The sequence below is a fragment of the Mauremys mutica genome, unplaced genomic scaffold (assembly GCF_020497125.1).
Source record: "Mauremys mutica isolate MM-2020 ecotype Southern unplaced genomic scaffold, ASM2049712v1 Super-Scaffold_100198, whole genome shotgun sequence".
NCBI lineage: Eukaryota > Metazoa > Chordata > Testudines > Geoemydidae > Mauremys > Mauremys mutica.
Window position 1 is genome coordinate 1 of NW_025423285.1, and position 9,983 is coordinate 9,983.

At 50.6% G+C, this 9,983-nt stretch overlaps 3 non-coding genes across 3 annotated transcripts; 2 read left to right on the top strand and 1 right to left on the bottom strand.

The window, feature by feature from the left end:
* The first annotated feature begins 412 nt into the window (after positions 1 to 412).
* Positions 413 to 486, top strand: TRNAT-AGU. The gene has a single exon. It is a non-coding gene; the product is annotated as a tRNA-Thr (tRNA).
* A 3,691-nt stretch (positions 487 to 4,177) lies between these two features.
* Positions 4,178 to 4,249, top strand: TRNAG-UCC. Its single transcript has one exon. It is a non-coding gene; the product is annotated as a tRNA-Gly (tRNA).
* Positions 4,250 to 8,734: 4,485 nt separating this feature from the next.
* TRNAA-UGC lies at positions 8,735 to 8,806 on the bottom strand. The gene has a single exon. It is a non-coding gene; the product is annotated as a tRNA-Ala (tRNA).
* Between the last annotated feature and the right edge of the window lie 1,177 nt (positions 8,807 to 9,983).

Here is a 9,983-nt window from a genome sequence, read left to right on the forward strand (position 1 = left end):
CAGGCTCCTTTCTTTATTTCTTCTCATAAAAATAAAAGACCTCACTGCACAATCCTTGTAAGTGCTTGTTCAAGACACAGAGAACCTTCCTTGCAGCTAAGTCTTGGAAAGTGTTAAATGGTAAGTCTGGAGTTGATGGAAAGGTTACCATGACTCAGGGTTGTGCTGAAGTTGCTTGTGACTGGAACAACAGAGCACCTAATCTAGTATCTGATCACAGCAGCTTGTGGGAGAAGCGCATGTTAGAAGCCCTCTGTCAGCCTCAGCTGTGGCTTTCTGTACACTGAGGCAGCACTGCTCAAAGGTCTGCATGTCTTGATGGGAATATGAGGAACATTTTGTACTTTGGAATTTGGAAGGTGTAGTCTTGCGACCATCAAGTGTAATGGTTGCCAATTGCTCCTTTGGGGAAGGCACCATGGCTTAGCTGGCTAAAGCGCCTGTCTAGTAAACAGGAGATCCTGGGTTCAACTCCCAGTGGTGCCTTGTTCTATAGCTGTTGTCTCCTCTGCTCACATTTTCCTGTGTCCTTCTAGGAAACAGAAGAGACCTCCCTTGACGATCCAAGTAATTGCTTGTGAAGGGAAAAGGCTTCTTTCCAGCGGAGCGTTGGAGAGAATCAAATCCTCAGTCTGGAGTTGATCAAAAGGCTATTGGCATTGGCAAGGAGGTTGCTCCAGCTGCAATATGTTGTGACAGGAGAGGCTGTGTTGGGCACCCATGCGATTCGCTGGGGATATCTGTGCACAGAGCCCCTTCTAAAGGGTTCTCTGGAGGGTTTGCAGGAAATGGAGAATTACTGTCCTTTCACCTTTCATGTTATTGTTGATGAAAAATGGAGCAGTTAGGGGAGAAGTCCCAGAGCGTGGCACCATGGCAGAGCTTGCCAAGAGAGCTGCTGGATAAAGAGCAGATTCAGGATCCAGCATCCAGTGCTGCCTTGCTGAACGTGCCTCCTCTTGTCACCTTTTGGTCAATCTTTTTTGTTAACGGAGAAGCCCGACTCTGGCTAGCTATACAAATGCTTGCAAAAGAAATGGGTCTTTTTGCTGACAACTGTCAAAACGTGGAAACAAAGTCAAGGTCACTGAAACTCATCTTGCATGTGCAGTTGTTGAAGCTACAAAGCAGAGCACTAAGCACAGTATTACCATGACTGGTCACAGCAGGATCTCTGTGTGGTGGAATCTGTGGGGTACAAGCCCAAACTGTGGAACTGCTCTGTCCTCTTCTCTCTCCAGTCTGGGCTGTGTCTTACAATGCTGCACTAGTGACAAGCAGCAAAACCCCCTCCATGTGCTGTGATCACTCAGCCAACAACATGCAGCAATGCACCCAACTACGTTGCATGAAAGCTCTGTAAATCACTCCTCAATTATACATAGAGAGACACCAGCATATCTCCCCAGCCCTCAGCCTTGCACCTCAGAAATGTACCATCTTACACTGCTCAAAACCTCTTGAAAAGTGCAAGCTCATTAATTAATTCACCACTTCCTCAAAAAGAAAGTGAACATGCACCAGCCTTTTTAATCTGAGCAGCTTTCCCAAGCACTTTGGACAATTTCACAAGTAAGTATAAAACATTAAAATAAGTTTATTAACTACAGAAAGATAGATTGTAAGTGATTATAAGTGTTAGGCAGAGAGGTCAAAGTTGGTTACATAAATGAAAATATCAGAGGGGTAGCCATGTTAGTCTGGATCTGTAAAAGCAGCAAAGAGTCCTGTGGCATCTTATAGACTAACAGACGTTTTGGAGCATGAGTTTTCGTGGGTGAATACTGTGGCAGAGCTCTGACCTTGCTCCCTTGGGTCCTGTGCTTCTAGGTGGTTTATGCTGCCTCAGTGGCTCACTGCGACCCTCCACGTAGCCCTTCTCTGTCTAGGGCCAGAGTTACAGCCTACTGAGCCCTTTTCATCATAGGCTGCAAGGAGGTTGGTGAGAGAACTCCCACAGTCTCTGTTCAGCCTCCTGTCCTGACAGGGACCTGACTTCCCCTCCCAGGAGCTGTTCCTGTAGTGGTGGGTTGGGGGGAACCCGGGCCCACCCTCTACTCCGGGTTCTAGCCCAGGGACCCTAATGGTAGCAGTTGTTGGCAGCCAACCTTTCACTGCCAGAGTTGCTGCATTTCCCTGGGCCACTTCCCCACAGCTCTCCTGCTTCTCCCTTCTTCACCCTTACCTTAGGGCTTCTTTAACGATGGTTTGAGGGTGTCTTCAGTAACCAGCCCTTCAGCCGCACTTCCTCTCCTCTGGCTCCCTGGCTCTTCCCTGCCTGACTGGAGTGAGCCCTTTTTATAGTATCAGCAGGGCCTTAATTAGAGTCAGGTGGTCACATTAACTGAATGGCCTCACCTGACTCTTTACAGCTTAATTAGAGTCAGGTGTTCTCATTAGCCTGGAGCAACCCCTGCTCTGGTCAGTCAGGAAACAGAAAACTGTTAATCCAGTGGCCAGTATATCTGCCTTCTGCTATTCTGCTGTACCCACCTGGCCTGGGTCTATCACAATGCCCACTTCGTCGGATGCAAGTCTTGCATCCGACGAAGTGGGTATTCACCCACGAAAGCTCATGCTCCAAAACGTCTGTTAGTCTATAAGGTGCCACAGGATTCTTTGCTGCTTTTATAAATGAAAATAGAATCTCAGTGTGACATTCTATACCTTTGGGGGAGCGGGCTGTAACCCCCATATTCCTCATTTTCATATAATCATGATCTTACATATAGAGCATGACTTGTAAGATATCAGGGGAAAGGATATGATCTGCTGAAAGTCATTTCTCTACCGATCTATGTATACCATTCATGCATATGAAGTTATGAGAATTGTGTAGTGTGGTTGTCACTATGCTGTAAGTTGGGGGAATCAGCCATCACCTGCATGAGGCCACACACGGGGAATTGCTCAGCCTTGCTTGGAGAGACGCAGTGATGCTCACCTGACTCTGAAGAGGGCCACAAAGCCAATGGGGAAGAAAGGACATGATAAAAGGAGAGACATTCGCTATGCTTTATCTCTCTCTTCCACCTACAGCCATCACCACACCAATTGACTGAAGAGCTGATGAAAGGGGAGAGCCTGGCTGAAAAGCAACCAGCCAGCCTGTAGTGAGAAGCATCTAAGTTTGTAAGGGCATTGAAAGGGTTAAGATCAGCTTAGAATGTGTTTTGCTTTTATTTCACGAAAACAGTGAGGAGTCCGGTGACACCTTAAGGACTAACAGATTTATTTGGGCATAAGTGTTCGTGGGTCAAAAACCCACTTCTTCAGATGCATGGGGTGAAAATTGCAGATACAGACATAAATATATATTGGAACATGACATGAAGGGAGTTACCTTACAAGGGGAGAACCAGTGTTATAGGCCAATTCAGTAAGGGTGGATGTGGTTCACTCCCAATAATTGATGGGGAGGTGTCAATACCAAGAGAGGGAAAATTGCTTTTGTAGTGAGCCAGCCACTCCCAGTCCCTATTCAAGCTCAAATTAATGATGTTAAGTTTGCAAATAAATTGTAACTCTGCAGATTCGCTTTGAAGTCTGTTTTTGAAGTTTTTTGAACGGCTACTTTTAAATGTTACTGAATGTGAATATAGAACAGGAGTACTTGTGGCACCTTAAAGACTAACACATTTATTTTAGCATGAGCTTTCGTGAGCTGCAGCCCCCAAATGGCTCCCTGTTGAGGCGTTGTACCGTACCTGCCCCTGGAGCCTGTCTGGTTTTATATCCTTCGAGCTTTTTCTCTTCAAACCCCTTATCCCAATCTCTGGGCCACCTCCGCATTTCAGAGTTTAGAATTTACTCTCTTCACCCTCGTATGGCACTTTCCATGTGGATTAGACAAAGTGAGTGGGGGAAGCTCCATGGCTAATGAAAACCGATGCTTTGGGTGAGGCCTGAACTCATAACCCCAGCAGTGCACCTCCCTCACTAGCCAGGTGTGCCCCTGTAGGTGCTTCATAGACAAGCTTGGGAAGTAGGGTAGTTACATGTGTCTGTGATTAACCACTTTGGTGACCTAATTGAGAGGCTGATGGTTCAAACCCAGATGAAGATAGCAATAGTTTTTTTTTTAGTGATGAGACTCCAGTACATTTTAACAGGCAGTAAAATGCCTCAATTCTGGTCTAGTCTCATTGGGCAAGTGTAAGTGGTACTTTTGCCAGATGCATTGGTGGTACAGTGGTGAGCGTAGCTGCCTTCCAAGCAGTTGACCTGGGTTTCATTCCCAGCCAATGCAAAGATGTGATGTTCTTTCCCCTGGGAATTGGTTTAATTCCAGTCACGTTGTATCAGTTTAGCAATGGAATAAGAGAATCAATGTGCTGCAGGTCATTAAACACCCAGTGGAGGAAGAAAGGGGCAGGACTATACAATGAGCAGGTGGAGTCATCCTGGTATTACAATGTTTGGTTTATTTTTTATTTTTTTCCCCTTTACTTCCCTCTCCCTTTTAAACTCAGAGCCTTTAAGGTCAGAAGGGACCAATGTGATCATCTAGTCCAACCTCCTGCACCTTGCAGGCCAAAAGACCCCACCCACCCACTCCTCTAATAGACCCAGGAGGGGAGGCAGCTCTGTGCACTGCCCCTACCCCAGGCAGCACATGGAGGCCCTCTGCTCCCCTCCCCTCATGGGTGTGCAGAGATGTGCCAGCAGCACTGAGGTGGCTCCCTGCCCACTCTGCCTCCGTCCCTCCGTGCCACTCCCAGAAATGGCTGGCATGTCCCAGCATCCCCGGGGCGGGAGGAGTGTCTCCATTCACTGCCCCTGCCCCAAGTACCAACTCCACAGCGCCCATTGGCCAGGAACTGCAGCCAATGGGAGCTCTGGGGGCGGCGCCTGCTGGCAGCGGCACACGGAGAACCCCTTGCCCCGCCCACCTAGGAGCTGCTGCCGGAGGGTTGTGTGTACCAGTCACTTTGGGAGCTGCAGTGCCCGGGGTAAGCGCCACCCCGCCTGTATCCCAACCCCCTCCCCCAGGGCAGAGCCAGCACCCCACACCCAAATTTCCTCCCAGAGCTTTGCTTGTCTTTCTTTCACACAGAACTGTCCTTCTCCTGGGCTGCAAGTAGCCACCCCTGGGAAGCCAACAGGCAGGCACAGGATTCTACCTCCCAGCAGCCAACCGCACCTCCCCAGGCTTTGCAGAACGAATGGTGGTGCTCTACTAACCCCACTTAGCCGCACTGAGGCGCTTAGCTTCTGCCCTGCCTTCCTCAGCTCGACTTTCCTCTTTTGCCCCATTCCTGCCTCACTCCCTCCTTTGGCAAGTCACGCAGAGGAGGCAGCAGGAAGAGCCGGCCACTGTAGGCCAATCTCCAAGGGCAGAGGAGACCAAACCACAAGGCTTCAAAAGGTGCCTGGCCCAGATCCTCTAGCTTTCCCATGCTGATGCCAAGGCTTTTTCTCAGCTCATTTCACCACCCTCTGTCCTGCAGGGGTTGGGGTTATCGCAGGTGTTACCCAAAATTGGGCTGGCTAGTAAGCGTAGGGAGGACTAATGACCAACCAGAGTTTGGCAGAAAGCAGCACGTTTGTTATACTGACAGCTAAGCTCAAATAAGCGGCGGGGCGGGTGTCACACTCGCACTCGCATACTCACGCTCCCAGGACAGGCACGGCACTGGAGATGTCAGGATTCTGCAAGGTAAGTGTCCCACAGCGCAGCTATGGACGGTGCGATGAAGGTAAGTCTTCCTGAGGCACAATGAAATACAACGCAGAGAACCACTGGCCAGGCGGTCCGGGCAAAGGGCATTCACTGGAGGTACAAGCTTGTGAGTGCTCCCCTGAGCACAGGGCCCCTTCCCCTTTTAAGGGCCTGCACCTCCTGGCCTGTGACTAGAGATGACTTGGGTGCATCTGGTTGGTCACACTCCACCTTGGGCAGTGTCCATGCTCTGGATGTGTGATCGCTGCCTAATCAGAGTCCCAGACACCTTGTCTACCTGGGAGCTCTTCTGCTCTTCAACCAGCCCATTCATCCCACAAGCAATCCAGGAGGAACGGGAGGGGGAAAACTACTTCACAGGCATTCAGAGAGAGAGAGGAGACAAAAGTGGGAGCAGGGGAAGTATAACAGACCTTTTGAGCATAGAAATCACTGCTGCTCCTACAACAGCAGAGACAGGCCAGGAGGAGCTGGGAAAAATAAGCCAGCATGTTTCTGCCTGGCTTTGAACCAAGGATCTTTTGAGCATTAGGCAAACATGATAACCACTACTCTACAGAAACTCTGTCACAGAGTTCTGCCCCTTCCTTCATAAGAACGTAAGAATGGCCATACTGGGTAAGACCAAAGGTCCATCCAACCCCGCATCCTATCTGCCAACAGCAGCCAATGCCAGGTGCCCCATACGGAGTGAACCTAACAGGTAATGATCAAGTCATCTCTCTCCTGCCATCCATCTCCACCCTCTGACAAACAGAGGCTAGGGGCACCATTCCTTACCCATCCTGGCTAATAGCCATTCATGGACTTAACCTCCATTCATTTATCTGCAAAAAGAACAAGGAGTACTTGTGGCACCTTAGAAACTAACACATTTATTTGAGCATAAGCTTTCCTGGTCTAAAACCAACTTCATTGGATGCATGCAGTGGAAAATACAGCAGGAAGATATATATATATATACACATAGAACATGAAAAATTGGGTCTTGCCATACACACTATAACGAGAGTGATCAGTTAAGGTGAGCTATTATCAGCAGGAGAAAAAAACCTTTTGTAGTGGCTTTCATGGCCTTTGAGAAAGCAAGACAGAGCCTTGGAAGACCCAGCAGGGTTTGTGGCACAGGAATTGTTCTCAGATTCCACTGAGACTTCAACTCAGATTGCAGGATTCAAAGTCTTGAGTGCTGGCCCTTACACCATGGGACCAGCAGAGCACCTGTTGATTACTGTAGACTTCCAGCAGGGAGGACTCTGTGGGCAGGGGCGGCTCTAGGCATTTTGCTGCTCCAAGCACGGCAGGCAGATTGCCTTCGGCGGCTTGCCTGCGGGAGGTCTGCCGAAGTCACAGGACCAGTGGACCCTTCGCAGGCATGCCGCCGAAGGCAGCCTGCCTGCCGCCCTCACGGTGACCGGCAGAGCACCCCCCGCGGCTTGCTGTCCCAAGCACGCGCTTGGCGTGCCGGGGCCTGGAGCCGCCCCTGTCTCTGGGGACAATTTTTTCTGGCAGGGAGGACTCAGTGGGAACATGCCTCTCTGGCCAGCCTGCATTTGCTGAAAAAGTCAGCACACAGCACTTTGCTGCAGGCCCAGAGGCCTTTCTTCCTCCAGACTGTGAGGCCAGTGGACAGGTGAGGCAGTAGCACCTTCAGTCCCAGGCAGTAAAGGGCCCTTCCTGGGAAAGGCCATGTCCTGAAAAGGAAAAACTAAAGTCAAGGAGAGTCCTTCTAAAACTCTTTGGTGATGTCACAGGGGGAAAGTGTTTCTTTGTCTCACCAGGGACTTGAACCCTGGATCCTCAAATTATAAGGCTGATGCGCTGCCAACTGAGCTAGCTAGGCTCACATTCTACAAAAAGCAAATTTCATACAGAAGAGAAACTAGTCAAGAAAAATGAGGGCAGGAAACTATACAGAAAACCTGCTACTCTCGCTCTCTTAGCAGTCCTAGCCCCGCCTGCTCCTCCATCTGGTGCCCTGAGGCCGTATTCTTTTTTTTTGTTAAATATCAAATCCAGGAGAAAACACAGTTAAACAAATCAAAATGAAATCACAAACAGAAATGTCATTGGAAATACAGAAATAAAAACGGAAAATGCAATTCCCATCACTTTATCATATCTGGGCCATTCCTGTATCGAGAGCACCCGCTAAAGTCCCTGTGTGCTTACGAGAAACGTGAAGGAACTCATACCACAGCCTGAACATGAAACTCAACTATTCCCAGGTGCCGCAGTAAAACCCTTTCCCTGCTGTGAAGTTGCACTCCATAGGATTTTATGAAAGTATGCTAATGAGTGTGAATATAAAGTGACTGGACTATGCTTCATGCAAAAGGTCTCTTGTAAGGTATCATTACAAAGCTTATAATCTACGGTGTGTGTTCATCCTATTGTATGAACCGATCATTCTTGGATCTGAAATTAGAAATATGAACTATAACGCTGAGGTCCTGTTGTAATGATGCGAAGTGTGGGCCATTAACAGTGGTTTGGACTCTTGATGGCTCCCATTAACCAGGACAATTGACTGTAGATGGCTCTGTCCTGCACCATCTGTGAGTCAGGCCAGGAAGAATGAAGGCTTGGGGGGGTCTCACAGGACATGTGGCCATGTCACCTGGTACAGGAATCCATCTTAAACCTGGGGCTTTTCCCCAGGAGAGAGACAAAAGATTCCTGCCTTGTACCAAAGCTGTACAAGGGGGTGGAACTGAACAAACATGGCTGCAGTCATGAGACATCCCCAGCTACCACCTGAGCTGGAACAAGGGCTATAGCAGGTGAAAAGATTGGGCCCAGACAAGAAATGAGTCTAGTCTTTGCCTCTCAGTCTGTGCAGATGGGACCTTTTCCTCCAGTGCTGGAGGATTCTCCCTTCTCATCTACCCTTGTCCCAAGCAGCACAGCAGGTGGGAATCTTAAATGTGCAGAGGAGTCTTAGGAGCAGAAACCCCCCCCCAGACCTTCCATGCAATTGGCACTAGCCCCTCACTGAGCAGGATTGAAAAGCCTGCAGGGCATGAGCAAAGCAGCAGGGTGAAAAGAACCTAGAGATGCTGGGGATTGAACCCAGGACCTCATACATGCAAAGCATGTGCTCTACAACTGAGCTACATCCCCAGATGGCCCATTTGTGCTATAGGTTACACTTAGAGCCCTCCTGTTTCCAGAGCACCTAGTGGCCTAAAAGCAGCATGAGGGACACATTCCCTGCTCTGAGGCCAAATCTGCTGTCCTGGAAGTTGCTGGTTCTTAGGGGTCACTCTGCTGCAGGGCCAGATTCGATGTGTGGGGCAGAGAGAGTGGGTGCCCTGGGCTCAGGGTGCAGAGATACACTCAGCCCTCTGTCACAGAGTGTGGGGGAGTCAGGCCCTGCACCCCCGGCCTCCCTGCCGATTCACCAGGACTCTCAGCCAGCCAGTAAAGCAGAAGGTTTATTTAGACGACAGGAACACAGTCCAACACAGGTCTTGCAGGCACAGATAACAGGATCCCCCCCCTTTTTGGTCCATCTTGGGGGGCCTCCCAGCCCCCCTCGGGGATCAGAGCCTGGTCTCTCTGCCTCTCCTCTGTTCTCCAGCCAACTCCAAACTGCCTAACCCCCTCGGCCCCTCCTCTCTCCTCCGCCTCTTTCCTTTGTGTCTGCCCTGGCCAGAGGTGTCACCTCCCCTCCCCCAGGCCCAGCTCAGCTCACAGTGTGAATTCCTGCATCTCACCTAAACCTCTGGCTCTCCCCTCCCCCACACAGACAGTCTGTGCTTCCTACTCCATTACACCTCTCCCCCCTCCGAGACTGAACTGAGCGGGGTCACTCCAGCCAGTGACCCGGGGAAGTTCGGACCCACCTACAACCTTATGCCACCCGCGCCCTTTCCCCACCCCAGTACCCCTGGGGTGCACGCTGGGCTGGGGCCTTCTCCCCACGTTCCAGTCTGGGGGGCTGTGATTTGGGCTCTCTAAGTTCAGAGCCCCCCTTCTGACCCTGGCCCCGCTCTGGACAGGCTCCTCGGGGCGGGGCCCGGGTTTTACCGCCATCTTCCCCCTGTCCCGGGCCTTCCTCCCCCTCTGGCAGAAGTCACAGGAGCGGCAGTGCTGCCGGACATGGGCAAAGACCCCAGGCCAGTAATAGTTCTGTAGCAGCCTCTGCTGGGTACGCCAGGCTCCCGGGTGCCCTGAGGGGGGAATGTCATGGGCCTGCCTCCTGATCCCCCCTGACTCCATCTTCCCTGGGGGAGCCCATTCTCGGTACAGGAACCCCTTCTCCCACAGGAACCTTTTCCGGCCACCTCGTCCCATG